The sequence below is a fragment of the Arachis stenosperma genome, chromosome 7 (assembly GCF_014773155.1).
Source record: "Arachis stenosperma cultivar V10309 chromosome 7, arast.V10309.gnm1.PFL2, whole genome shotgun sequence".
NCBI lineage: Eukaryota > Viridiplantae > Streptophyta > Magnoliopsida > Fabales > Fabaceae > Arachis > Arachis stenosperma.
In genome coordinates, this window is record NC_080383.1 from 111,872 (window position 1) to 119,528 (window position 7,657).

Genomic DNA, 7,657 nt, shown 5'->3' on the forward strand with positions numbered 1-7,657 from the left:
AAGGCTTGAAAAGTGTTGAATGATAGGTTTTTTTTGGTGTATTGGAGATTTGAACCAGAATTTTTTGTTTTCTAACTGGAGGAGAGAATGACGGTTATCTAATGAGATGGATTATGTTCACATTTTTTGTTCGAATCTCCGGATACAAGATATTTGGTCGGTTGGTAGGTGACATTTGAATACTCTTTATTCTCATTTATCTCAAAATTTAAAAGGTAATATCCTCTCTTACAATCTAAATGTGCAAGCAGGTTCGGAAGTGAGTTGGTATTAGTTTGGGTCTGCTGCCAAAGTCTATGACTCAAGTAATGGTTACTTGTGGTTGTGTAAGCAGCTGTTTGGTTGGGAGGAGCGGGAGAATTGGCTTTAGCTTTGGCGCCAGCTTGTTCCAGAAAAGCACAAATTTTTTGCTTGGCTGTGTTTTAAGGAGGTTCTTCCTACTGTAAGTTTTTACTTCAGAAGAGGGATGTCATCATCGGATAGGTGTCCAAGATGTTTTTCTAGCCAAGAATCGGTTTTACATTGTATTCGAAATTGTCCAAAAACTCAGCTTGTATAGCATATAGATTGGATATTTCTTGTCATCCTTTGGATTTGAAGAACTGGTTCTTGTATCATAGCGGAGAGTATCCGTTCAAGTTTTTTTTCGAGACTTTGGTGGATATGGCGAGCAAGGAATAATGACATCTTTAATCCTCATGAAACTTGGTCTTCGAAAAAAGTGTTTTGTCTGGCATTAACTTAAGAAAAAGAGTTTAGGAATATTTTTTTAATTACAACATATGTCTATTCCCTCTACTCTAAATAGTTTTTGGAATCCCCATCCACCGGTACTTTTAAGATTAATTGTGATGTTAGTTATCCTAGTTCGGACGATAGTGTTGGTTTTGCTTGTGTTATTAGAGATTGTAATGAAAGTTTACAAAGGGGGTATTTGGGAATGATTAAGAGTAATAGTATTTTCAAGGGAAATTATTTGCTATTTGGAAAGAATATCTCTTAGCTTGGGATGTGAGTCAACGAGATGTTATTTTTGAGACGAATTGTGTGGATTGTGGAAGCGTTTAATCTTGTTACTAATCACCAAGATGGTTTTGGATTTATTGATCAATTGGTGCTCAAAATAAGAGATATCATACATTAGAATTGGCGTGTTGACTTTCGTTTGATTATGAGATATACAAATACGGTGGTAGACACTATGACAAAGATGGCGATGAAATCACAACTTTCTCATGTGGAGCTTCCTTTACCTTGGGAGAAGTTTAAGAGTAGTCTTATACGAAACTGTCCCTCTATTTAAGTAGTTATTTTATTTTATTTGTTTTATTTTTCTTTATTTAGTTTATTTAAGTTAAAAAAAGACAACAACTTATTAAAAAAAACAATGTGCACACACAAATTGTTGTATTCTATATTTAATAAAATAATTAATGATAAAAAATTATTTTTTACAATCAAATAAATATCAAAGAATAATCAAATTTTTTTTATAATAGTTAAATAAAATTTATTCATAAATATTAATATGTTTTCAAATGATAATTTGGTTTTTAGAAATTATTTGATTTTTTATTTAAAGACATAATACTACTAAATACTAACAGGTTATTTTTCGTTTAAATAATAATTATTAAAAAAATAACTTACTTGTGTTTAACTCCTTATTCAAAAAAAATGTGAAATCATAACAACATTATTCGAGTTGTATTTATCGTTTTACTTTTCTAATGGAAATGGCATTCTTTTGAATGTTTTAACTTTTAACCATGGTTGTCCTAATTAAGAAAAAATATCAAAATTTTAAAATTGAACATATATTCCAAATAGCAATAGCCTTCAATTTTATACAGTTAGCCATGTGATATATACTGTCATGTATAACAGTATTATGTCATGTATAACAGTATTAAGTTATTTCACTATCTTATTCTCACAGATTTTTATTCTAAAATATTGAAATCATTATAAACTATAAGTATATTATATTCCACTGGCTCATGGCAATTAGTATATTATAAGCTTAATTATGTTATTGTTTTTACAATTCTATTAATGTTTTAATTAAATCTTTATAATTTGAAAATTAGTTTAATTTTAATGTATTAATAGTGTAATATTTTATACAATCGTATAATTACATCCGTTCTTTTAGATAATTATTCACGCAATTAGTGTGAAAAATAGTTATTTTTACTATCTACTGTTGCATAATTGAATATACGTGTAAAATTATTTTACACTAACAGTATATTAAAATTAATCAATGAGTTATAACTCAAATGACATAGTTTTCCATACTCATTTAAGAAGTCACGTGTTCTAGTTTTCCTGTCTTTAGTAAATATATATATATATATATATATATATATATATATATATATATTAAAATTAATTTTTTTAAAAATTTTGATAAAACACTTAGATAAAATATTTTTTCTTTAATATTATATAGTTGTCCTAAATTGAACTCGATTATATATATGTCTCTTGTAAATCATTTCTATATATAATGATTTAACAATAGGTGTGCACACTATAGATTAAAAAAAAACATAAATCATTCTAACCCAAAATAATTTAAGATAACAGATGCTTATATAAATTGTTCTAAGGCACAAGCCTGCATAAATAATAAAAACTACAAATAACACAAAAAAAATTATTATAAGCACTTTTATAAATTTAAAAGATTTTTGCTATGTTTATACAACTTACATCAAGTAGACAAGTACAAGTAAAATAATGAGTACAACTAAAAATTTTATAATCATTATAATTAAGCAGTTTGATAAAAAAAATTTAAAATTTTTATTATATGTATTTGTTTAATTATTATAAGCACTTTACAAAATTTAAAATTTTTTATTATATAAATAAAATAACGTGATTTAATTAACATATATTTTTAACTCTCGTCTCTAAATAGTAAATCCTAAACTATTTAATAACAAATATAGGGCTATAAATAACATATTATATTTTTATAAAGTTGAAAACATTTATTTTGTATGGTGTTTGCTACGGTACGATGATAAATTTATACGTACTGATACGTTAAAAATATGAACAAGTAGTAATAAGCCATGTGGAATTTATTTTCCACGTCAGCATTTAATTTTTTCTTTTTTAAATATATATTATATCATCACTTTTACTAATACACCCTTTTTAATTAAATAAAAATAAAAATATTTTTTTTATTTAATTTTATAAAAAATCTTAAACATCCTTACTTTAATTAATTAGACAAAAATATTCTTTTAAATTAATCAAATTTTAGAATTCAATTAATCCTAATTTTATAATTTCAAATAATTTAAACAACAAAACAAAAATATATAAAAAAAAAACAAAAATCAATCCTTCTTCATCTTCTCCAATTTCCCTAATCATTCTTGTCTCCCTCTGAAGCAAAACATATCAATAAACTAAAAATCAATCGTTCTTCATCTTCTCCAATTTTCTTAATATCATTCATCTCCCTCCCCCCCCCCCCCCCCCAATTCTGAAGCAAAACAGTGAAAGTCCCAAACAAAAACAACAAAACCCTAGCCCTAGGTTCTTTGCCGCCGTCCCCTGTCTCAGCGCTTCCGCTTCTTCCTCTTCCCTCTGTCCGGAACCCAGGTAGCTCGGCACGTCGTCCCATCTTCACTGGTTTCTATGTCCGTGGCTTGGAGCAGCTTGCCATCGAGTCACCGCATGCCGTCGTCTCTGTTCTCGCCGTCGTGTCGCTGATCGCTGCTAGAACTGGGTCGCCGATCGCTGCCAGAACTGGGTTGCCAGTCGCTGCCGTTTTGGGTGCAGCAAAAGCTCTTGGTCAAATCAAACCTCTTGGAGTTGAGGTCAGTAATTTATGTCATTGTTCATGAATTTTTTCCCTTTGTAAAGAATAAAATTCAATTGATTGATTTGAACATAGTTTCATTTGTACAAAACTAAAGGAAATTTTTTTATCTCATTTCTTTTCTTATTTAACACTATCGAGTTTTCTATTGCATTCCATATTGCATATGAAATTAAGTTCTAGTTTCTTTTGGAATGTTTAGTTTGGAGTCGCTGGTGAATATTGTGAGTTACTGCATTTTGTGGTACAATTGCTAATTATAATTAATAATTCATGCTATGCCCAAGTTTAAAGTCCTGCATATGCAGGTTCATTTTGTAGTTGCAGCTTGTAAGAATATGATTAGTGGAAAAGGTATGAGGCCTGGAGACATTGTCACAACTTCAAATAGAAAGACTATAGAGGTGAGAGTTTATTTGGTTATAATCACAACTTACTGTACACGTTATTGGAACATAGCATTTGTTACATTTTGATCCTGTTTCAACCATTACATTGCAGTCTTCTCATCTTTTCCCTCCAGAAATCATATATTTCTTATATTGAGAACAGTTTTTGTGCTTCTTGGATGTTTAATTTTAATATTTGGATGCAATGTATTGGTCACTTGAATTATCGTAGGGCAAATCTATTGTAGAAATATCTGGTACAAATAAATATTCGTGTAAAATTGGAAATCAATGATTAGAGATTTTGTCCTCTAGGATCAATATAATTAAACATGTGTAGTAATTTTTATTATTTGTTTAATATAATATTACCATTTGAGATCAATTACTAAGAATTTGATGTTGGGTTTCTTTTGTAGGTTAACAACACTGATGCGGAGGGTAGGCTTACCTTGTTATGTAATAGAAACTCTGTTTTGTGTTGTAAATGGTTTGGTCTAATTTGACCAAGGTCAATTTACATGTATGAGATATAAGCTTTGCACTATTATCATGAGTGCCAATAGATACCAGAAAAAAAAATTAAAGCAAAGAAGCTTTTGCAAGAAGGGTTTTAACATGTTTTACTTGATACATGTGTCAATGAATCATTCAAATTTTCAAAACTTAATCCTTGACCAAAATTACAAAAAAATGCAACTCGTCACAACAATCACTACAATATGAGTGAATAAACATACTCTTGATTCAGTTAATTGCTTGTTGCAATTTATGTTATTTGATACTAATTTTCAGATTATTTAGTAAAAACAGAAGAAATAGAATATGAGCATACTTAATATGCAGAAAATAATTTCAGTTACATTTCTATTCTATGATAGTTGTGAAGAAAATTGTTCCTGAGTGATCTCAAGACTCAAGACTCATTCTATATAAATTCTAAACTGCATAGCCATAAGGATTATTACAATATTTTATTTGAAAACAATTGAACACATGCAGATTCTACCAGTAATATCTCTAAAGTAATGAAAGTTAACAACTATTGGTTCTCCCTGCTATTACTTTTAAAAATTTAAGCAAGTAAACATCCTTGATATTATTTAGTAGATACACACAACCCAGAACCTCTCAGAAAATGTTGTAAGAGTTGTAAATAATATTAACTGCAAAAATTTTACAACTATTCAATAGTTCTACACTTCAGGAATAGTTGGTAAAGATGGCAGCCATTTTCTGCAGCCTCAATATACAGGACGTTCCCATGATGCTTTCTGCATGATTAAATGAACAAAAGCTCTCTTCCTTATATAAAGAGCTTTAGGTCAATTTTTTGGTTGAAGGTCTTCTTAATGTGCATGCCATCACACAAAAAACATGTGGTCTAGGATTGATGCATGGAGAGAAACCCACTGAACTAGTGAACCAGCAATCAGAAGCAATTTTCCTAAAGAATGAACAACAAATAAAACAATGAACACTGAACCCAGTAATAAAACAACCAGCAACAATGAAATCAATGAATCAATAACGAGGTACTGAAAAATGTGTAATAACATGTTTGGTTTCATGTTTTAAAGTCTTAAAATCAATAGAGAAAAAGGTCACTAGCTCATAGAGTTCTAAAGCATGCAAACAAAACAAAACACCTAGTATACTCTAGAATAGACTAGAAGGAAGGATGAAAAAGACCATTGAAAATAATTGATTTTCATACTGTGGCCCATGATTCATCCATGGAGAGTTCTAAATATATGGTCTTCAAACCAAAAACAGCTTTCCAGATATCATGATCAGTAAATACAACTTTGCTTGCTAACATCCATTCCATACAATGGGAACTGAAAAAACAACTATTCAGGCTATGCCGTAACTAATACATTGAACAATGAACAACAATCAGAAGCAATTTTAGTAAATCAACAACAAATAAAATCAGAACAGAGAATAAAAATCTAACAACCCTCAACCAAAATATAAGAACCAACAACCCTAAACCTGTGAACCAAAATATACAAATAGAATTGAAAATCATGAATCAGAATTAACCCTAAACCCCTAAATCAAAACAGAACAAAAAGTTTAAAATTAAAAAACAAAATCAGAAGACGATGGAGGCTTAGCCAAGTATTAATTATAAATTAGAATCAATAAGAAGACTAAACCAGAATTTAAAAATAAAAATAGAATCAGAACAGAAAAAATAAACATGAGGCTTAGCCTCCATTACAGAAGACGATGGAGGCTCGGTGGGAACTGGGGTCGGTGGCTTGTCACTGCTGGGAAGAACGTTCCTGGGTCGGTGCTCGCTGGCGACGCTGGGCGCTGCTGGAAGAACGCTGCTGCCTGCTGGGTCGATGCTCGCTGGGAACTGGGAAGAAGGCTTCGGTGCTGGCGGCTGGTGGGATTGCGACTCTGCAAGGGTGAGACTGTGAGCAGCAGAGAGCGACTGCAAGATTGTGCGAGGGCGAGACTGAGAGAAGAGAGCGAGAGAAGCTAGGTTTCGAGAGAAGCTGCTCCAAGCCACGGACAGAGAAGCCAGTGAAGATGGGGACGGCGTGCCGAGCTGCCTGGGTTCCGGACAGAGGGAAGAGGAAGAAGCGAAAGCGCTGAGACAGGGGACGGCAGCGACAACGAACCTAGGGCTAGGGTTTTATTGTTTTTGTTTGGGACTTCCACTGTTTTGCTTCAGAATGGGGAGAGGGGGACGAATGATATTAAGGAAATTGGAGAAGATGAAGAACGATTGATTTTTAGTTTTATTGATATGTTTTGCTTTGCTTTAGAGAGAGACAGGAATGATTAGGAAAACTGGAGAAGATGAAGAACGATTGATTTTTGATTTTTTTTATATGTTTTTGTTTTGTTGTTTAAATTATTTAAAATTATAAAATTAGAATTAATTGAATTCTAAAATTTGATTAATTTAAAAAGATATTTGTCTAATCAAATAAAGTAAGGATGTTTAAGACTTTTTATAAAATTAAATAAAAAATATATTTTTATTTTTATTTAATTAAAAAGAGTGTATTAGTAAAAGTGGTAATATAATATATATTTAAAAAAGAAAAAATTAAATACTGACGTAGAAAATAAATTCCACATGGCTTATTACTACTTGTTTATATTTTTAACGTATCGGTACCTATGAATTTATCATCGTACCGTAACAAACACCATTTTGTATATGTAATTTGTTCCCTTATATGTAATTATATAGATTTAAAGATGGGTCCCATGAAAATTCTATCAAATTTAGCTGCTCATAATTTTACAGTAAATAAGTCAAAACAAAAAAAAAATAGAAAAAGAACCCAAACGGGGATTATTACGGACGACAGAGAATGATGATATGAAAGAAGAAAAACTAAAGTACAAAACCCAACCAACCTAGACTGATCCCATCCGGTCATCCCGATGA

At 30.7% G+C, this 7,657-nt stretch overlaps 2 long non-coding RNA genes across 2 annotated transcripts; one reads left to right on the plus strand and one right to left on the minus strand.

Annotated features, from left to right (window-relative positions):
- The first annotated feature begins 3,509 nt into the window (after positions 1–3,509).
- LOC130941785 (uncharacterized) lies at positions 3,510–5,132 on the plus strand. Its single transcript, XR_009070713.1, has 3 exons — positions 3,510–3,845; positions 4,156–4,251; positions 4,656–5,132. It is a non-coding gene; the product is annotated as an uncharacterized LOC130941785 (long non-coding RNA).
- LOC130941784 (uncharacterized) lies at positions 5,120–7,034 on the minus strand. Its single transcript, XR_009070712.1, has 2 exons — positions 6,467–7,034; positions 5,120–5,683 (listed from the first exon to the last, which is right to left on the minus strand). It is a non-coding gene; the product is annotated as an uncharacterized LOC130941784 (long non-coding RNA).
- Between the last annotated feature and the right edge of the window lie 623 nt (positions 7,035–7,657).